The sequence below is a fragment of the Heteronotia binoei genome, chromosome 2 (genome assembly GCF_032191835.1).
Source record: "Heteronotia binoei isolate CCM8104 ecotype False Entrance Well chromosome 2, APGP_CSIRO_Hbin_v1, whole genome shotgun sequence".
Taxonomy (NCBI): Eukaryota; Metazoa; Chordata; class Lepidosauria; order Squamata; family Gekkonidae; genus Heteronotia; species Heteronotia binoei.
The window spans coordinates 24,540,995-24,563,743 of NC_083224.1; the positions used below are offsets into that span (position 1 = coordinate 24,540,995).

General features: G+C 48.4%; 1 protein-coding gene across 1 annotated transcript in view; it reads right to left on the bottom strand.

Moving 5' to 3' along the window:
• Window positions 1–22,749, bottom strand: part of CDH4 (cadherin 4) — a 1,291,203-nt gene that overhangs the window by 128,100 nt on the left and 1,140,354 nt on the right. The window lies entirely within an intron of this gene.

The following is a 22,749-nucleotide window of genomic DNA, read 5'->3' on the forward strand; positions in this document are numbered from 1 at the left end:
TGGACAGACCCATCCGAGTTCAGGTCTACATCAAAATGGAGATTGCCTTCTCCATAGTCAACATGTACGACTATGTACAATATGTACGAAAGTGCCATCAAGTAACAAGCAGGGCTTTGCATATCAGGCTACACACCCCTGATGTAGCCAATCCTCCAGGAGCTTACAGGGCTCTTAGTAAAGGTCTACTGTAAGATCTTGGAGGATTGGCTATATCAGGGGTGTGTGGCCTAATACACTAAGGAGTTCCTGCTACACAAAAGTCCGGATAACCAGGGGTGGAATTCTGGCAGGAGCTCCTTTGCATATTAGGACACCCCCCCCCTAATGTAGCCAATCTGCCAAGAGCTTACAAGGCTCTTTTTTTTGTAAACTCTTGGAGGATTGGCTGCATCAAGGGTGTGTGGCCTAATATGCAAAGGAGCTCCTGCTAGAATTCCACCCCTGCTGATAACAATCAACTTATGGTGGCCCCAGCAAGGGATTTTCAAGGCAAGACAGGAGCAGAGGTGGCTTGCCATTGCCTTCCCCTTGCTTGGTGGTTCTCCATTCAAGTAGCAACCCCGCTTCGCTTGTGAGATCTAATGAAATCTGGCTATGCCATACCGCCTTCTCTTTTCGTAATCAATAAACTGAATTTTATATTTTCCCCTTTCCAAGCAACCAAACTTTACCCTGAGAAAGGGGAGAGCTCACTTTTTAATCACAACAGAACTTGCTAACTGGAAATGACAAATCCCATCTCCCTCTACTGGCATTTCTACCTGGTGATAACGGGCTATGCAGTACACGCCTCATGAACCAAAGTAAGTGGATGAAGATGATGATATTGGATTTATACCCTGCTCTTCACTCTGAATCGCAGAGCAGCTCACAAGCTCCTTTGCCTTCCCTTCCCCACAACAGACATCCTGTGAGGTGGGTGGGGCTGAGAGAGCTCTCACAGCAGCTTTATAAAAATCCCTAAATGGTTTGGGGTATCTGAAGGACCATCTTCTTCCCTATGGTTCCTGTCTTGGGAATTAAGATTACAGGGAGAGACTCTCCAGACTGCCCCATCAATCAAAGAAGTTCCACAAGAGAGTGCCTTTTTGATGTTAGCCCCATCATGGAACAACCTTCCCAGAATGCCTACCCCACCTCACTTTAGACCTTTGGGCGGCAGCAGAGGGTGGTTTTAGTTAGAAACAGACTCAGTTAAGTTTACTAGGAGTCCAGAATTGTGATTTTGTATTCTGTTTTTCCTGTTTTAGCATTTTATCTATGTTGTGAGCCATCTTGAGCTCCATAAAGAAGGAAGGCAGCTAACAAATGATTTTAAATAAATTAATACATAAACAAGTCAACCCTGGGGTGGATGCAGCAGTGATCAAGGATGGCATGTGCCTGCCCCATCCCTGTGCCCCTCACCTGTGGTCTCCACCTCTCCAACACAACAGTGCAGATGCACCAATAACCTCTACAACTGCACTGCCTTCCATCGCCAACCAAGAAGAAGAAGACTCTAAATCAGAGTCTCAGAGCAGCTTACAATCTCCTTTACCTTCTTCCCCCACTCTGTGAGGTAGGTAGGGCTGAGAGAGCTCACCCAGAAGCTGCCCATTCAAGGACAACTCTGCCAGAGCTATGGCTGACCCAAGGTCATTCCAGCAGCTGCAAGTGGAGGAGTGGGGAATCAAAACCGGTTCTCCCAGATAAGACTCTGCACACTTAACCACTACACCAAACTGTAGAAGAAAATATTGGATTTATACCCCGCCCTTCACTCTGAATATTTCTCTTCCTCCCTCACAAGAAACACCCTGTGAGGTAGGTGGGACTGAGACAGCTCTCCCAGAAGCTGCCCTTTCAAGGACAGCTCTGCGAGCACTATGCCTGACCCAAGGCCATTCCAGCAGCTGCAAATGGAGGAGTGGGGAAGCAAACCCGGTTCTCCCAGATAAGAGTCCACACACTTAACCATCAGTGTTCCCTCTAAACTGAGTTAGCATGAGCTTGCTCACAGATTTTTAGCCTTCAACTTACACATTTTTGTCTTAGCTCAGGAAGGATTCCCCCAGAGCACACTAGTTTACCGTATGTAGTAGCTCACAACTTTAAGGCCAGAAAAGTAGAATTTTTGCTCACAAGACTCTGCAGCTTAGAGGGAACATTACAGCAAACTGTAGAAGATATTGGATTTATACTCCACCCTTCACTCTGAATCTTTACCTTCCTCCCCCACAAGAAACACCCTGTGAGATAGGTGGGACTGAGAGAGCTCTCCCAGAAGCTGCCCTTTCAAGGACAGCTCTGTGAGAACTATGGCTGACCCAAGGCCATTCCAGCAGCTGCAAATGGAGGATTGGGAATCAAACCTGGTTCTTCTAGATAACTACTACATCAAACTGGCTCTGTTAGTATAACTCTGTTAGTATCTCTTCTGCTTAAACTGTTGAAGCTCTGTTTTAACAGGATACCTTTTCATCTGCGCAGCCCGTCAGAAGCCTTGCTGAGAGAAAGCCCCGCAGACTTTCTAAAAGTACTTGGTGGGAACCATGGGTGGAATTCTAGCAGGAGTTCCTTTGCATATTAGGCCACACCTCCTTATGTAGCCAATCCTCCAAGAGCTTACAAAAAAGAGCCTTGTAAGCTCTTGGAGGGTTGACTTCATCATGGGGTGTGGCCTAATATACAAAGGAGCTCCTGCTAGAATTCCACCCCTGCTGGGCACCAGGAAAGGTGTTGGCAGGTGTGCTGGTGCCCCTGGGCACCCTGTTGGGAACCCCTACCACGCGTCTTCACAAAACTACAATATGTTGTCCAGGAGAGGTGGGCAGACTGACAAGGCAAGGGGACATGCGCGTCCCCATTGGCTTTCTTTTTAGCATTCCTTTTGCATGAAACTTGTTGAGAATTCACCAGAAACACAAACAAGACAGAAAATTTTTGAGAAAAGTCGAGGGGAAGTTTGTACATCTCTAATTATATTTCTCTGTCCTTTATATGGCAGCCGTAGAACATGTTTCATCCTGAGATTGTTTTAATTGGACAGACAAGATTCACAGATGTTCAACGGATTTTGTTTTTTGTTTTTTCCTCTATCGGAGAAGTTTGTCATCTACGAGTCAACTTTGTCGCAACGGCTACGAGAAGGAGAAATCAACATGTCAATTCAATTGCTGTCAGATGTTCCAACACCACTGGGAACCCACATGTGGGTATAGCAGTCAAACCTTGCATGTACGTGTATAAAATCCCATATAACTTATGAATAAACTATGAAGAAGAAGAAGACCGTAGATTTATACCCCGCCCTTCTCTCTGAATCAGAGTCTCAGAGCGGCTTACAATCTCCTTCATCTTTTTCCCCCGCAACAGTCACCCTGTGAGGTAGGTTGGGCTGAGAGAGCTCTGACAGAAGCTGCCCTTTCAAAGGCAACTCTTGCCAGAGCTATGGCTGACCCAAGGCCATTCCAGCAGCTGCAGGAGGAGTGGGGAATCGAACCCGGTTCTCCCAGATAAGAGTCTGCACGCTTAACCACTATACCAAACCGGCTCTCTGTGCAGCCTAGTTCTATGCACATGTCAGCATGGGACAGTAGCGAGAAGGTCAGACACCCCCGGTGGGTTTCTCACTCTGTTTTGGAAGCTCTCTGGGTGACTTTGAACCAGTCACAAAGTCTCAGCCTCACTGTCGGCTCTGGGACTATCTTCAACATAAGCAGACCTCTCTTGGTTCTCAGAAAGGATTCGCTTTACCAATAGATAGGTAACAGTAACATGAAGGAGCTCCATGGTGCAGAGTGGTAAAGCTGAAGTACTGCAGTCCGAGCTCTCTGCTGAGTTCGATTCTGGTGGAAGCTGGGTTCAGGTAGCTGGCTCAAGGTTGACTCAGCCTTCCACCCTTCCGAGGTCGGTAAAATGAGTGCCCAGCTTGCTGGAGGGAAAGTGTAGAGGACTGGGGAAGGCAATTGCAAATCACCTCGTAAAAAGACTGCCGTGAAAACGTCATGATGCGACGTCACCCCAGAGTTGGAAACGACTGGTGCTTGCACAGGGGACTACCTTTACATTTACCTAGCATGAGTACCTGTGTCAGATCTGGCTCACCTGGGGTTGGCTGGATCTTTGTACCCTTCCAGGACCGTTACTTGCCTGCCAAAAGTAGTAGACTTAAAGCCCGCGCAAATCAGAACAAAATATTTCACACCCAACCCCTTTACAGCCAACAGCAGTCAACATGCATTTCAAGCAGTCTCCGAAAGAAGATAACATGGTCTCAAGGTGTAGGCACTGCTTCTCTCAACAGGGCATAGTGGTGACTGATGATGTTACAAAAGGATAGCAAAACAAGCTTAGCTCAACTCCCTCAAAAATTCTCAAATCAGAATTAAAATAGTACCTGCAGCACATGTGATGCAATACAGAGCACAGACAATGGCAAAGGCAGTTGACACTAATCTAACCCAGTTGCTAACCAGGGTCTCTGTATTGGTCCAAAGCAAAACGCTAGATCAAACCCCTTTCTATGAAGAGCTACCAAATCACACAAAACTGCGGTAGTGTTCAGGTACTGTAGAACTCTTCCTTGGATGTTAAAAGCAGGGTGGAAGGGGACACGTTTTTCAATGCATAGTGCTAAGGCCCCTTTGTCGGCACCCCATAGGATGTCTATGGGATGCTTCAGTGATTTTGGGGAGCACAGGGTGAGGCCAGCTGGTGAGGCCAGGGTGAGGCCAGAAGACCCTCCAGGCATGTTGGGGAGGAGAAGCAAAAATGGACGTCTCCCTCTATAATGCAAAAAGCAGCCATTGGTCAAACATCTCTCTAATGCCAAGCCATATGCACAGTTCCCTTAAAAGGCTGGGAGGCTAGCTCTTGTCTCTCACCCCATCCCACAAGAAGAAGTAGACTACAGATTTATACCCCGCTCTTCTCTCTGAATCAGAGACTCAGAGCGGCTTACAATTTCCTATCTCTTCCTCCCCCACAACAGGTGGGTGGGGCTGAGAGAGCTCTCCCAGAAGCTGCCCTTTCAAGGACAACTCTGCAGTAGCTATGGTTGACCCAAAGCCATTCCAGCCGCTGCAAGTGCAGGAGTGGGGAATCAAACCCGGTTCTCCCAGATAAGAGTCCATGCACTTAACCAACTACACCAAATTGGCTCTCACCAAGGTGGTTGTACTAAGAGCCCTGTAAGCTCTTGGAGGATTGGCTGCATCAGGGGTGTGTGGCCTAATATGCAAAGAAGTTCCTGCTACAATCCCCCCCCCCCCGATCCTACTCAATGAAGGAGGTCCTAAGTACAGGAGAACAGCTTGGCTAGGCTGTTCTTTGAGAAGAAAGCTTGAACACATCCTGGCATGAATGCAAAGTCAGGAAACGCCCCCCCCCCACACACACTTGCCCGACTTTTTTTTGTAGCAACTGCCAGAAGCAGACTCAAAGCAACTGGCACACAATGCAACAAATTAATACGCTTGATTTGTATAATTAGCCAATATTTGCATAATATGCAAATGAAGCACTGCAGTGTTAGGGAACCAGATGCTGCTAAACCTAAATACGGGGAAGTAAGAAATTTTAAAGCATTTCCTAAACTCCTCAGCTTTGACCCTCAAGACCTAGATTTCTCCTCCCCGCGCTATTCACTCCCCCAGCCCTAGTGCTGAACCAACAATTTTCCTTTGCTTTAATTATTTATCTGAGAGGTTTTCATAGGGACCTGAAAAAATGTAATTAAGCGCCGAAAGTCTATTGCAATTAAAAAAAAAAAAGATGCTGAATTCTTTCTTCAGACAAACTCGACTGATTTGCACGTTTCCAGGATTGGCTGGTTGGTTGAGCTGAAATGCACAGATATTTATGGATTGTGGACCCGGCACTAGACTCCTTTTGAATGCAATCTTATGGAAGGCACTGACTGTCCTCCCATGCAAGCCTGATGACCACATTTGTGCATCCTGATCACCAAGGGCTCATTTGCATATGAGGCCACACCCCCTGATGTAGCCAATCCTCCTGGAGCTTAAAATAGGCCCTGTACTACGAGCCCTGTGAGCTCTTGGAGGATTGGCTACATCAGGGTGTGTGTGGCCTAACATGCAAAGGAGTTCTTGCTACAAAAAAAGCCCTGCTGATCACACATGAAGCTGCCATATACTCAATCAGTTCCCTGGTCCATTAAGGTTACTGCCACAGGAGGTGGCAGCGGCTACAAGCATAGACAGCTTCAAGAGGGGATTGGATAAGCATAAGGAGCAGAGGTCCATCAGTGGCTATTAGCCACAGTTTATTGTCGGAACTCTCTGTCTGGGGCAGTGATGCTCTGTATTCTTGGTGCTTGGGGGGTGGGCACAGTGGGAGGGCCTCTAGCCCCACTGGTGGACCTCCTGATGGCGCTTGTTTTTTTTGGCCACTGTGTGACACAGAGTGTTGGACTGGATGGGCCATTGGCCGGATCCAACATGGCTCCTCTTATGTTCTTATGTGACACAGAGTGTTGGGCTGAATGGGCCACTGGCCTGATCCAACATGGCTCCTCTTATGTTTTTATTCTAAAGACAGTATCTCTTCCTGCTTTTGACGGCTCTGAGGTGGACACTGGCTATTTTTAGCACAGGCAGGCCGCTGCTAAGCACTGGAAGAGCCAATGTCCAGTGTGAAGCCCTGAAACATGGGCAGAGAGAAATCCAGATCTGGCTGTCTTCCCCACTCAGTTGCTCTCAATGGGCCTCGAGCAATATAGCAATTTCTCAGGCCATTCAGCCTGCTCATCTAAACTGCCAGTTGCTGCTCCCAACAAGTAATTGAGAATTCATTAAGAAGACCGGAAGAAAATGCCTGCAGGCGAGATGCAGTCCCTGGGCCAAAGCCGTCCCACATACATAAGAATTACCTTGCTGGGATAGACCAAAATACACCTAGTTCAGAATTCTCTTTTCAACAATGGGCAGCCAGATGCCCTCAAACAGTCCACAAGGAGTGCACAATGGCGTGGATCACTCCCGTGGCTTGTTCCCAGCATCTGGCCTCCTGAGATACACACCCTCTGAATACGGAGACAGTAGACTCTGTTCCTCTCTGTGTCCTCCGTGACTCGACGTAGCCCTATCACAGTCTGCTCTTCCCTTTATGTACCAGTGCATGAAAGAGAATCCGGGCTGTCGTCAGGCAAAGCAGAAGAAGCAGAAGCAGAGCAAATGGCCGGCACACTCCAGTTGCTTTCAAACATTTTCCTTCCTGCTTTGGATTCAGCGCTCCGCAGGAGTATCTCAAAGCGATGCCAAAGGGCAAAATTTAAAGTAGCTTTTAATAAGACCTCCTAAGGTTCAGGAGCTCAGAGAAGTTGAATAGACCCGCATATTTCTTTTCTTTTTAAAAAAATTGGAACTTGATTGCAAGACGCCTTCCCTTTCCACCTCACTTCCAAGAATCCACAACTCAGCTAATCACAAACACTTGAAGCTGGCTACATAATATTTCCCTTAACACAGGCTATTGCAAAGGGAAAGGGGTGAGGGGGGGGGGGAAGTTCGCGCAGTGGGCAAATTTAAACGAACTTTTAATTAACATTTTAAGACACAGAAGTCTGATCATGCAAATTCGTCTGCGCCTTCCTCTCTCCGGCTTGATTGTTCTTGATTGAATACGATAAAAATAGACTTCCTCGGAGTCGTGCGTGGGCATGGATCTCGCTTTCATTCCCTTTACTCTCTGATTAAGAATCTCCTTACTTCAAGTGGATGTCCTCCAATGGATCCAAATGACATCACAGGAAGAGGGGCAGAGCTACAGTCTGCCCCCAGTTCTGAGAATCCAGCTGGGACTCTGTATGATCTCTCAGTCAGTAAAATTACAATCTCTTTGCCAATCAGGGAAATACTTCCATTTCAGAGCTTTCCCTTCACCAGACCAGCACTGCCCAGTTGAGAGAAGGGCTGCCATTCAAATCCCTTGCCTTCCTCTGCATCGTGACCTTGGACTTCCTTGGGATCTCTGATCCAAATACTAATTCGGGCTGACCCTGCTTAGTAGCTGAGATCTGATGAGATTGGACTAGCCTGGACAATCCAGCAGTCTGAATAGCTCAATCTCGCCAGAATTTGGAAACCAAGTAGAGTTGGCCATTTAGTACTTGGTTGGGAGACCATCAGGGAAGACTGTGGGTTGCAATTTTGAGGAAGGCAATGGCAAATCACCTCTCCTTGTCTCCTGCCTGGAACGGGCCCATGCATAAGGTTGCCACGAATTGGGTGCTATTTGAAAGCCACTGTGACATAGGATGCTGGACTAGATGGGACAGCTGATCTGAAACGGTAGGTCCCTTCTTATGATCTTAATCCACAGGTTATTATTGCTATTGGACAGCTATATTTTTGGCTAGGGATGAGCAGGTATGACAATGTACACCACTGAGAAGAAATGAAATTTAGCTATCAGTAGGGTAGCAAAACTGGGACAGGCACAGACAAGGCAGAGACTCCCCAGGTATCACAGATAATAATGAAAGCACTATGGAGTGGCCAAATGCAGATCTCCCACTGGCTGAGGGATGTGCATCAACCATTGGCCCAACAACCACCACTCAAGGTCTATTGCATTCCATTGTTTGAGGACTGAAGAAATGTTTCACACAGGATCGAAAGAAAACCTTCACTAGATTGGCTAAGGGAGGGAGGAGGAAAACAGCCACAGAAAGTCTTCTCTCAACTGGCTGAGGGCTCCTCCCCTTTCTCCTCTGGGGAACCAAACAGCCAGAGAGACAAAGACAAAAATGGCATCCCTTCCCAGCAGAACAACGTTTTATTCTAGATACAGAGGGAAAGAGAAAGAGAGAGAATATGGCATCCTGTGTTTAGGACTGGGTCATTGGGGAAGCTGGCTTTGTGTTCCCCTCAGTGGAAAACAACTTGGTTTTGTCTGTAAGAGGCAGGGAGAGGAGGCCCTTTCAAGGCCAATTTTGGCCTTTGAGGGAGAGCTCATTGGGGTCACTCCTGACTATGCTTGCCAGCTCCAGGTTGGAAAATTCCTGGAGATTTTGTGGTGGAGTCTATGGAAGCCACACTTTGGGGAGGGGAGAGGCCCCAGCTAGGGACCCACCCTTCAAAACAGTTATTTTCTCCAGGATGGGGAGAGAGATCTGTTGTCTCTCTCTGTTGAAAACAAATCAGCCAGTATCATAATGCCCCTGTATAAATTGATGATGCGGTCTCATTTGGAATACTGTGTACAATTCTGGTCACCGAACCTCAAAAAGGATATTATAGCATTGGAAAAAGACCAGAAAAGGACAACTAGAATAATTAAAGGTTTGGAACACTTTCCCTATGAAGAAAGGTTAAAATGCTTGGAGCTCTTTAGCTTGGAGAAACGTCAACTGTGGGGTGACATGATAGAGGTTTACAAGGTTATGCATGGGATGGAGAAAGTAGAGAAAGAAGTACTTTTCTCCCTTTCTCACAATACAAGAACTTGTGGACATTCAATGAAATTGCTGAACAGTCAGGTTAAAATGGATAAAAGGAAGTCTTCACCCAAAGGGTGATTAACATGTGGAATTCACTGCCGCAGGAGGTGGTGGCGGCTACAAGCATAGCCAACTTTAAGAGGGGGATTGGATAATGGAGCAGAGGTCCATCAGTGGCTATTAGCCACAGTGTGTGTATATATATATATATATATATATATGTGTGTGTGTGTATATACACACACACATATATTGGCCACTGTGTGACACAGTGTTGGACTGGATGGGCCATTGGCCTGATCCAACATGGCTTCTCTTATGTTCTTATGTCTGGAGTTCAGTTGCGATATCAAGAGATCTTCAGCTTCCACCTGGAGGCCTACCTTAGGCCTAGGAGAATCCTCTGGGTGACTTCATGCCATCTGACTGGCATGACTTAACTAGGCCTGGCTGCTTGCTCTTGTTCAACAGCAGCCCCCCTATGACACCCACTGTGATGTGCCAGTCAGCATTTCAGAGCAGGGTCTGCCAGACCCAGATTCCTAATGTGGAAGCTGACTGGGTGATTTTTGACTACCTACATACTTTTAGTCTAATCTACCTCACAGAGTTGCTTTAAAGATCAAAAAGGGGAGAGGAAAATGATGTAAGCTGCTTTGGTCCCCACTACGGAGAAAGACTGTCCTTTTCCTAGGTGAAAGCTGCAGGGAGGGGTGAGGAGATGGAAAGCTGAAGTCAGAGGCAGTTGCAGCTGCCTTCTCAATATACATTGTCTCCCTCTATTTTTTCCTTCCCTCCCCAGCGCCCCCTCCAAGTCATGACATTCATCCACAGCAAATTTCTAGTGCCCATTGTATTTCTCCTCTCTAGTGTAATGCTTAAGAGCAGCTGGGTGGCCTTGGGCCAGTCACAGTTCTCTTATCAGAACATAAGAAAAGCCCTGTTGGATCAGACCAGTGGTCCATGTAGTCCAGCGCCCTGTCTCATACAGTAGCCAGCCAGTTTCTCTAGAGGGAAAACAACAGGGCACGAGGCTTTCATAAGATTATAAGAGCCCTGCTGGACCAATACTCTGGCTGTTTTCCCACTTACCTTACCCCGGAGCGACGTCCCTCTTCACCGCGCTGCGTCTGCGCGGATTTTGCACAAACTGCTGCACAGCACCAGGAAGAGCCGCGTAGTCCCGGGGCTTTTGCGTCGCAAATGTAAACCGCCAAAAAGCAGGTTTACATTTGTGACGCAAAAGCCCCGGGACTACGCGGCTCTTCCTGGTGCTGCGCAGCAGTTTGTGCGAAATCCGCGCAGACGCAGCGCGGTGAAGAGGGACGTCACTCCGGGGTAAGGTAAGTGGGAAAACGGCCTCTGTTTAATGGCCAATCAGTTCCTCTAGAGGGCAAAAAACAGTACAGCTAATGGGAACAGTGAAAGGTAAGGAGGATTCCTTTAAGCAGTGGAAGTGAGGAAAATAAAAGAGAGCACAGAGAGTGGCAAACAAAATGCAAGCTGGTGATCAGACAGGCAAAAAGGGACTAATGGAAACTTACTGCAAAAAACATAAAGACCAATGATAAAAATGTCTTCATATACATTAGTAGCAGAAAACCAGCCAAGGAACCAGTTGGGCCTTTGGATGACTAAGGGGTAAAAGGATTACCAAAGGATGATAGGGAAGTGGCAGAGAAGCTGAATGCATTCTTTGCCTCTGTCTGTGTACTCCAGAACTGCTGATTTTGGGAGGGGTGCTGAAAGGCCTGAGTCACACTGAGGTGATGAGAGAGAAGGCCCGACTGCAGATGGATAAATTAAAAACTGACAATGGCATAAATCCAAGAGTTCTGAAAGCTCTCAAATGTGAGCTTATGGGTCTCCTGACAAAAATATGCACTCTTATCATTAAAATCTGTCTCCATTCCTGAGGACTGGATGGTAGGTAATGCAACCCCCATATTTAAAAAAGGTTCCAGAGGAGATCCAGGAAAGTACAGGCCAGTCAGTCTAACAGCAATACCGGATAAGTTGGTGGAATCTGTTATTAAAGATACAACTAGTAGGCACATTGATGAACAAAAGCCACTGAGGAAGAATCAGCATGTTTTCTATAATGGAAGATCTTGTCTCATTAACCTTTTAGAATTCTCTGAGGGAGTGAACAAACATGTAGACAAGGGAGACTTAACAGATGTAGTTTACCTAGACTTCCAGAAAAGTTTTGATAAAGTTCCCATCAAAGGCTCCTTAGTCATGCAATAAGATGACAAATCCTCTTGTGGATTAAAAACTGGTGAATTCAAAGGAAACGGAGAGTGAATAAAAATGGGCAGTTTTCATACTGGAAGGTGGTAAGCTGTGGGCTTCTCTGCAGGTCTTGGTACTACGTCCACTGCTTTTTAACTTGTTCATTAATGATCTGGAGTTGGGAGTAAGCATTGAAGGGGCTAAGTTTGCAGATGACACGAACTTGTTCAGGGCAGTGAGGACTGTGATATGCTCCAGAGGGATCTGTCAAGGCTGAGCGCATGGGTGTCAACCTGGCCAATGAGGTTCAACATGGACAAGTGCGAAGTAATGCACACCGGAGCAAAAAATCCTAAATATAAATATATTGATGAGGTCTGGACTGGTGGAGACGGGCCAAGAGAGCGATCTTGGAGTTGTGGTAGAGAACTCACTAAAAATCCCCACTCATTGTGCAATGGCAATAAAAAAAAGGTAAATGCTATGCTGGGGATTATTAGGAAAGAAAATAACAACAATAACAACAACCTAATGACCTTAATATGTAAATATGTATATTTTTATCCGGTGCAACCTTTGATGCTCAAATGATCCCACCTGCCTTCTCAGGTGCCTCTTTTCAGAGATTCCTCATTGGTAATACGATACTCAATATGAGATACCCAGTATAGTGAGATATTGGTTAATGTTTGGATGGGAGACCACCAAGGAAGTGTAAGCTCTTGGAGGATTGACTACACTAAGGGTGTGTGGCCTAATATGCAAAGGAGCTCCTGCTAGAATTCTACCCCTGGGGCTACTACTTAGAGGCAGGTGATGGCAAAACACCTCTGAGCGTCTCTTCTTTTGAAAACCCCATGGGGCCGCCATAAGGTTGGTTGCAACTTGATGGCAAAAGAAGGACATGGGACCCAATGACAACCTTGTCATGCTCTCCGAGTCATCAAAGATCCAGGGATTTGTGGAGAAGTAAATTCTTGCTAATCGTATGAGGACTAGTGGGTTGTTCCTAAAGAACGAAAGCAAACAGTGGGTGTTTCTGCTAATAAGGAAAGACATTAGCCAAGCAGAACTCTCCATATCTGCAACTAAAGAGAGATGATTTCATGGGTTGCCTATTTTTTGCCCACGAGGAATCTCTGGAAAGGGGTACCTGAGGAGGAACAAGGCAGGTGGGATCATTAGAGCTTATCAAGAGTTGTGCCGGATAAATATGTACACATTTACATATTAAGGTAATTAGTTTGTTATCTTCCTTGCACAGGCAACCTCTCCTGTTTGATAAACAACGATGGCTACGGGACTAAATTCTTTTGCTTCATTGACCCAATCATTCCTTTAGAAAATCATCCTTCTCTAGCGCTCCCAGATCATTTTTGTTGTTGTTGTTGTTGTTGTTCAGTCGCACAGTCAAGTCCGACTCTTTGCGACCCCATGGACAAAGTCATGCCAGGCCCTCCTGTCTTCCACCATCATTTTAGAGGGGTTCAAATGGTGCTCACCTGAAGCTGTGGAGCTCTTAGCATGGCGCCTTTATGTTAGCCTATCCATCTCAGATTTTTTGGGTGTCCACCTTTTAAGTAGGCATCCTTATATACCAGAGGTGGCCAAACTTGTTTGACGTAAGAGCCACATAGAATAAACATCAGATGTTTGAGAGCCGCAAGACATGAACATCAGATGTTTGAGAGCAGGCAGACAGTGACTCTATTGAGGAAGGAAGGAAGGAAGGAAGGAAGGAAGGAAGGAAGGAAGGAAGGAAGGAAGGAAGGAAGGAAGGAAGGAAGGAAGGCAGGCAGATGGGAGAGAGAGAGGTGGGAAGAAAGCAACTTTAATTTTCAATGCATTCTCCAAGCTGCCGGCTGGCTTGACTCAGAGAAGTGATTTAAAGAGAGAAATGCCTTTTTCAAGTCAGCCGGCAGGGCAGTGGGGGCTTCAAGAGCCACACAATATGTGTGAAAGAGCCACATGTGGCTTCCGAGCCGCAGTTTGGCCACCCCTATCTCAGTTATACCTATCTCAGTTATATCTCAGTATATCTAATTCTCAACGTGGCCCAAAGTGTGGATACTTAAATCCAGAGACTGAAGCCATGAGCAGAGAAGACAAATCTGTCCCCAAACCCAAAAAAGCTTCACATTTGCAGACAAATCTGAAATTTAAAAAAATACAGTGGGGAGTTAACTCTCCCAAATAATAGAAGCAGCACCTGTACTTTGAAGAAATGGAGGAATTCCCCCCTGCAACGGCAATTGTGGGGATTTCTAGCCAAGCACAACCAGCCTTCAAACCTTGGGGCGTTTTCGCACTCACCTTCAGCCGGCGCGACCCCCCTCTTCACCGCGCAGGATCTGCGCGGATTTCGCACTAAACGCCGCGGAGCAGCCGGAAGAGCCGGAAACTCCCGGCGCTTTTGCGGCGCAAACCGAAACCGCCAAAAAGCAGTTTGGCGTTTGATGTTTGGTTTCTGTCATAAAAGGAGCAGGAACCTTTCTAGGGCTGTTTGGCCTTTGAGGGAGGACTCAATCGGTCCAGACCTGGCAGCAGCCACCAGGAAAGCTGCTTGAATCACCCAGACCCAGACCCAGCTACTTGCTACTGTTCAACAGCAGCCACCCCACAAAAGCCAGTGTTGTGCGGTGGTTTGAGTTTTACACTAGGATCTGGGAAGCCTGTGTTCCACTCACCACTCTTCTACGGAAGCTCACTAGGTGACCTTGGGCCGAGCATACTTTTTCAGCCGAATTAACCTTTCGATGATAAAGTGGAAGAAAGGAGGAGGATGTGAGCTGCTTTGCTGCTGGGTTTGCCAGACCCCCACCGGGGTGGGGGAACCTCCACTTTTGTAGGCTGCCTTCCTGCCACTGGTCAGCTAGTTGGCAGGAAAAAATCCTACCTCCAACTTGCCTGAAGAAGAAGAAGACCGTAGATTTATACCCCGCCTTTCTCTCTGAATCAGAGTCTCAGAGCGGCTTACAATCTCCTTATCTCCTTCCTCCACAACAGACACCCTGCGAGGTAGGTGGGGCTGAAAGAGCTCTCACAGAAGCTGCCCTTTCAAGGACAACTACGAGAGCTATGGCTGACCCAAGACTATTCCAGCAGCTGCAAGTGGAGGAGTGGGGAATCAAACCCGGTTCTCCCAGATAAGAGTTCACGCACTTAACCACTACATCAAACTGAAAGTTAAGAACATAAGAACCTAAAGGAAGCCATGTTGGATCAGGCCGATGACCCATCCAGTCCAATGTTCTGAGTCACACAGCAGCCAAAAAACCCAAGTGCCGTCAGGAGGTCCTCCAGTGGGGTCAGGACACTAGAAGCCTTCCCACTGTTGCCCCCAACGTGGATGTGATGACATCACCTGGAAGTGACATAATGTCACTGACACACAATGAATCTCTAGTTTTTGGGTTCATCTCTATGGTAAAATTGGCTACAAGCCATAGAGTTTTGCCCTAAAACTAGAGCGTCACATCTGCAACATCAACAATAAGATTACATCACTTCTCGGTGATGCCATCATGCAAGAGAGGACCAAGGATCCCCCCACCAGCTGCGAGGTAGTATCTGGCAACCCAATTTGGTGCCCATTGTAGAGAAAGTTGGCTTATAAAGTAAATGAGCAATAAAAATAGCTAACGATAGAGTGCAGATAAAGGATATATCAGTTGGTGTTTGGGAAGGAAAGAAGCAAGCAGGGAAAGGTGAGGATATGCATGTTACCAGCAGGACGGAAAGAGGAAATAGACTGGCAATGGGGATAGAAGGGAAGATGTCCCCTGCAAGTCATTGTAGGTTCCCCATCACTGCTGGCACTGAACTGCTGGATCATAGTTTTCCCAGGTAGAGGCTGCCAGGGGTAGGAAAGGAGGAAAAGCTGAAAATGGGGTTGGGTCAATAATAAGATAGGTTGGCTGGAGGGTGGGAAGGAGAGCAGGAAAAGGGGAGAAACTATGCAGGCTTCCAGGAAAGAGAAAGAGGAGATAGAGAAAGAGGGGGCAAATGAGATCCCCCCCCCAAGTCCTTGAGGGTCCCCTGCCTGTGTGAGCGTGCAGCCTGTCTGTCCACCTCTCACACTGCAAGGCACATTTCTGTTTACATATATGCAGATCTGGCCCTAGACTGTCTAGCTCCCTAGGCAAGGCAACTTATGGCACACCCCTCCCCCCCACTGATAACGTCACCAAGTCACACGGGAGCACCCCATTTGGTGCCCCCAGATGACCGGCACCCTAGGCAATCACCTAGTTTGCCTAGTGGCAGGGCCAGCCCTGCATATATGTAAAGATCAATTTTGAACAAACTGTGTGCCTGTTTGGTTCTGCAGTGCAGCCCACCCCATCCGACCACGGCCAATTTCATTCAGTCCGGTCCAGCTGTTAACTTTCACAGAGGAACATTAATTCCCACCGCTCAGCACGAAGGTTGTAGCTGCTGCGCGCCACAGCGTCCTCCTGGGCTACATTTATATCCTAAGACTATTAAGTCTCCAGCCACCCACTCTGACTGACAGGTTATTTGAGAACACGAGAGGATGTACTTTTGTATACTTTAGCAGGGAAACTTAGCCCCTTATTTCTGTTCCTTTGGCTCTCTTCCCAATGCAAACCACGGCTGCTACCTTTCAACCTATTCTTTCTCCTCCATCCTAGCCTGGTGCAGAATAGCTGTGAGGTTGTGGCCACTGAAACCCATTCTGCTCTGAAAAGGGGACAGCAAAGGTGGTGTCAGATATTACACAGTGTTGTTTGGTGTAGTGGTTAAGTGCATGGACTCTTATCCGGGAGAACCAGGTTTGATTCCCCACTCCTCCACTTGCACCTGCTGGAGTGGCCTTGGGTCAGCCAGAGCTATCGCAGGAGTTCTCCTTGAAAGGGCAGCTGCTGTGAGAGCCCTCTCAGCCCCACCCACCTCACAGGGTGTCTGTTGTGGGGGGAGAAGATATAGGAGATTGTAAGCCGCTCTGAGTCTCTGATTCAAAGAGAAGGGTGGGGTATAAATCTGCAGTCTTCTTCTTCTTCTATAAGATGCAGGAGAAACGTGAAGCACAACATAGGGCTCCTAGCTCTGGTTATGGAAATTCCTAGAGCTTTCGGGATGGATACTGATAAGGGTGAAATTTGGGGTGGGCGCTCCAGCAGGGATGCTGTACAGTCCATCCTCCATCAGAACTGATCTTTGGGGTCTGGAGATTGGCTGTATTTCCGGAGGAGCTCCAGGTCCCACCTGGAGGTTGGCAGCCCTAAGCACAGGTGATCTATACAGGGCCAGAGTCAGCAATCCTGAGGTGGGGCAGCTGCTAGGGCTGAGGGCTTCTAACATGGCCCAGTGTCACAGACACACCTCTTAAGAACATAAGAGAAGCCATGTTCGATCAGGCCAATGGCCCATCCAACACTGTGTCACGCACAATGGCCAAAAAAGACTCAGGTGCCATCAGGAGGTCCGTCAGTGGGGCAAGGACACTAGAAGCACTCTCACTGTTGCCCCCCACCCCCAAGAACCAAGAATACAGAGCATCACTGCCCCATTCAGAGAGTTCCATCTACACCCTGTGGCTAATAGTCACTGATGGACCTCTGCTCCAGATGTTGATCCAATCCCCTCTTGAAGCCATCTATGAATGTAGCTGCCATCACCTCCTGCAGCAGTTGTTCACCTCCCCTGCCATATATCCTTGTGCCTTTCCCTGCCCATTTACTGGCAAAGACTCCACCATTCCCAGCACTGATGGGGAAGTATGTGCAGGTGTTACACACAGGCAACTTGCCCTAATGGTCATAGCATCTGTACACAACAGCCATTGCTGGATGTGGTGCAGGTGGCTGTGATTGCAGGTGGTGGGAAGGCTTGTGATAGGGTTGCCAGATTCCTTCTGGTGAGGAAGGGGGACTTACCAGGAGCAGTAGGGAGGCCCAGCCAATGTACAGTTTGTATCTACGTCACTGCCCATGTGACCTGGAAGTGACATCATCATCTCCAGGATGTTGTGGTGACACTCTGGTATTTGGCAAAAAACTCTATGGTAAATTTGGCTTTTACCACAGAGTTTTTGCTCAAATACCAGTGTTGCTCCAGCTGTGATGCCATCACTTTTGGGTCACATGGAAGCTGACATAGACATGTCGCTGCACCTCAGATGGCTCCCCCTCTCTTTTGGGGGTATGATTTCCCCCATGGTGGGGAGGTGGGGCTGGTCAGCAGGAGACCCCCACCTCCAACGGGGGGGGGGGGGGGCTGGCAACTCTAGCTTGTAAGAAGGGAAAGGGGGTTATGAAGGAGGTGGGCAGAAAGAGGGCACTGTGCACTCTCTGCCCAGGTCCACACAAAACCTGGAGCCGGCACTGGACCTACACTTCCTTCCCCATCTTCTGTTTTGCAGCATCCAAAGCCAGACACAGCACACACACCTACCCCGAAACATGGGCCTCCACTGCCAGCTTCGTAGCAGGCCTATGTGATGATATGGATCCCAGTTGCCAGGGCTGTTCATTCCTAGATGAGTCTCAGCCCGGCTAAGAAGACTCCCAGCCCACCATTGTACGTGAATTCCCGTTTGGGCAAGGAAAGATATTGTGTCGCTGCCATGAGTTGTCCAGACGAATGGTCTTCAACTCCTCGAATGGAAGCCATTGCAAAGGTTACAGCAGTGAACATCTTCCTGCGCCTTCGGAAGCCATAAAGACAAGGCAGGAGCCCCACGTATCCGCCATTCCCCTTGGACATTTCCATAAGGCAATCACGCTTATCTCAGACATGTATCCTGCCAGACATCCTAAGCCTATTGTCAACAGAACATCTCACAAGAGTGTGCCAGCCTGGAGAGGAAGAAGACAAAGGCCAAGCCCAACCTGAAATCCAGCACCATTGTGTAAACCGGGTGTCACCTTAGATATCAATTCAATCCCCTATTGTCACTCTAGATAACTTTGTGTAACATAGTTAATCCCTTCATCCCATGCCACTTTCCAAATGTCACCATGGAGCCTTCCCCTTTTCTGAGGTCATGTACCACACGCCCCAGCATCATCATCCACCTGACCCCATGTCACTGGTCATCTCACCACCTTCCCCTGAGGGCACAAGGTAAGCCTTAAAAGGTCTAACCCAGTGATCCTCAAGTGTACATCTGACAGTACCTCTACCTTGTTGCTTAGATACACCCCCAAAACCTGATCAGTTTAGGGTCCTCATAGGTAGATTTGCCGGATGACTCTCACCTCCCCCACCCCTTTTTCGTCGCCATTGGAGCCTTCCTTGAAGACTACGATTGGTAATTGTATTGCCCTGTTTGTCTACCCCTGTGTTACCCCTGTCTATTCCATGCTATTTTCTTAGGTCTGTATGTATGCTGAATGATTTTATTTCTTGTATGTTGCCTTATATTTATAATAAATACCATTAATTTTAATAAACATCTCCTCATTATTGGGTAAATTCCTGGGAGACATCTCCCGCATTCACAGGTCCTGGATCTCGCTGAGCCTAGTTGCCTACTAAACTAATTCCTCATACCTCTCATTGAGGGCAATTCAGCTTACACCAGCTGTTTCTGCTTCTTCATCTGCCTTCAGAGAGATAAGCTGGAGTAGTTTTGCGCCTGATGCTTCATCCCACTCTGAGAGCAAGGTGCCTTGATGGTAAAGTGTAAGTCTTCCAGTTGATGTCCATCTATAGTGAATGACCAGACTATGAAGAGATGCGGGGGGGGGGGCATAGTGGGAAGGCTTCTAGTGTCCTGGGCCCACTGATGGATCTCCTGATGGCGCCTGGTATTTTTGGCCACTGTGTGACACAGTGTTGGACTGGACGGGCCACTGGCCTGATCCAAAATTAGGGTTGCCAAGTCGAATTCCAGAAATATCTGGGGACTTTGGAGGTGGAGCCAGGAGACTTTGGGGGTGGAGCCAGGAGACACTGGGGTGGAGCTAGGAGCAAGGGTGTGACAAGCACAATTGAACTCCAAAGGGAGTTCTGTCCATCACAATTAAAGGGATCTCACAACTTTTTAAATGCCTTCCTTCCTTCCCTCCACCCTCCCCTTCTCTGATTTCTTTCCCCCCAGCAAGCTGGGGACACATTTTACTGACCTCAGAAGGATGGAAGGCTGAATCAAACTGGAACCGGCTACCTGAACCAGCTTCCGCTGGGATCGAACTCAGGTTGTGAGCAGAGGGCTCCAGCTGCTGTACTGCAGCTTTACTGTGTGGTCCCCTTTAAATGTGATGGCCAGAACTCTTGTGCTTGCCACACCCTTGCTCCTGGCTCCACCCCCAAAGTCTCCTGCTCCACCCTCAAAGTTCCCAGATATTTCTTGAGTGGGACCTGGTGTGGGAGGGGGAAGCCAGACTCCTACTGCCCCCGCGATACAACTCCGCGTCCCAGCAGAACCGGCCAAACTCCTGCCGCCCAGCAGCCGCCGCTCACGCGATCGCCCCTAGCTGCCCTGAGCCGCTCTTCACAGCCCCGACATGCAGTCGCGCTGTAAAGGTCCGCGTCGCTTGCCGCCTCGCGCTCAAGCCTACGGATGCTGAAACCGACGATGTGGCTCTCCCTGCCGAGAGCCATGAGAGAACTGTGCTGCACGGGCGGGAGCCAGGGCTTTATAGCCCCGACTCCATGCCCCCTCCTACAACTCCCGGATGGCTGGGAAGCCGGCGTCAGCCTTCCTCCTTCCGGGAGGGCAAAGCACGGCCCTCAGCCTATGACTGGCGTTGCCAGTGCGGCTGGGAAGGGAGGGAGTGGATGTGCCTGCCAAGTGCATGTGGGGGGGGGAGGCTCTTCTCCGCTTCACCGTAGCTGCTCCTCCGAGTTGGGCACAGTCTGAGCCCATCTCGGAGGAGCAGCTACGGTGAAGCGGAGAAGAGGCGGCAGCCGCGCAGCGGCATCGCCTGCTCCGAGATGGGGTGGCTCGCCACGCTCCTTGGCGCCGTTTCTCCCCCCTCCCCCCCTCTTCCATTTTTTTGGGGAGCGGGGGAAGAGGCTGGAAATTCTGGAGTCCCCCGCCAGGGCGGGAGGGTTGGGAAGCCTATCCAAAATGGTTTCTCTTATGTTCTCCAAAGCAGACATTTCCTCTGGGGGAACTGATCTCTGTCACCTGGAGATCAGTTGTCATTCCAGGAAAGCTCCAGGGCATATCTGGAAGTTGGCAACCCTATGAGACTGCTTTCCAGGTTTTCCTCATTTAACAATAACAAAGGCCTTCATGCTTCTAGAGCACGAGGGGCTCTGGGTTTTTTTTTTCCTCCCCCACTCACCTGAAAATGGATTTCTGACTAGCCAGGGAGCTGATTTATATTAAAGGTCACTTTTGCTAAAGAGCGGTGGTTTATATCACGGTGAAATACCCTCCGGTTTGAATTATGGAAAAGAGCAACGGGGAGTGTGCAAAGCTGTTCCCAGCCCTTGCAGGGATAAAAAAAGAAAAGAAAAAGAAATAACTTTCTGCTCAGTTCTTGAATTGAGAGAAATGGCAGAGTTGTCCTTTATCCCTGCTGGAGGCAAAGACGGTGATTCCTGATCCGTTTAGCTGGATCCCAGGGACAGATGCTGGGGTGAACGAAACGCTTCCGGGCTGCCATGCATAGGGGGGACTATTAATGCTCAAGGTACACTCAACTCCAGCCTTCCACAAACCTCTCCTAAAGTAGGCAAGTTGGAGGGATCTTATAACGGTTCTCAGAAAGGACAAACTGTGCAGTAGATTACAGCTGGAGACCTCGTATCGGCTGCTCGTCCTTGCAAAATACCCTATGGAGGAGCTGCTTTGAAGCAGGAAAGGGGGAATGAGGGGAAGAGGAAGTGTGTTACCCTTCTTCTGTCAGTCCCCCCAGGGCTTTTTTGGGTAGCAGGAACTACTTTGCATATTAGGCCACACCAGGCCTCAGATTCAGTGGGAGCTCACAGAAGCACAGCTCCTGAACTTTTCTGAGAGTTCCACCTCCTTGTCCATTGAATAGTATGTGCAGCTGCATAACAATCCCTGGATGAGCTCCACCACCTATTTTTCTACAAAACAACCCCTGGGCCACACCCCCCCGACGTAGCCAATCCACCAAGAGCTTACAGGGCTCTTCTTACAGGGCCTACTGTAAGCTCTTGGAAGATTGGCTACATCAAGGGTGTGTGGCCTAATGTGCAAAGAAGTTCCTGCTATATGAAAAAGCCCCGCAGTCCCCTAAAACTTCTCTCTAGCTTCCTTCCCCTCTGTAGGGTTTTCTGTTCAAGGCTTGCAAAGCTGAACACATGCTTGATAGTGAATCAGGCCCTCGGTCCATCATGGTCAGCACCGTCTACTCTGATTAGCAGTGGCTCTCTGCACCACCTACTAATTGCTCCTTTTAACTGGAGGTGCCAGGGATGGATCCTGGTAATGTCTGCATGCCAAGCAGATGCTCTACCATTGAGCCATATACCCTCCCCTTGGGCTTTTCATTTTACATTTGTTAGTACTGCCCACTCAAACTGGCGGCAGCTCTCCAGAGTCTTAGGTAGAGGTCTTCAAAACACCTGCTCATTAACTGGAGACACTGAGGACTGGTCCAGAAACCTGATCCAGATGCCGTGGAACATCTGGACACAGGTTGTGGCGTCTTTTCAATCCCTGTGTGTGGGATGCCTGATTTGGCTCAGGGCCAGATTACACATGAAAGTGAAGACAACCCACAACTCATATCTTATGCAGGTTGGGGACCTGCGATCAGTAATGTGTGAACTGATCAAGGTAGGGTTTTCAAGTCCAATTCAAGAAATATCTGGGGACTTTGGGGAGCCAGGAGACATTGGGGTGGAGCCAGGAGCAAGGGGGTGACAAGCGTAACTGAACTCCAAAGGGAGTTCTGGCCATCACATTTAAAGAGACAGCACATCTTTTAAATGCTTCCCCTCCACTGGAAATAATGAAGCACCTTCATTTGGGGCTCACAGAATTAGGACACCCTGGTCCAATATTTTTGAAACTTGGAGGGTGTTTTGAAAAGAGGCATTGGATGCTATGCTGAAGATTTGGTGCTTCTACCTCAAAAAACAGCCCCCCCACCAGAGACCCAGGGATCAATTCT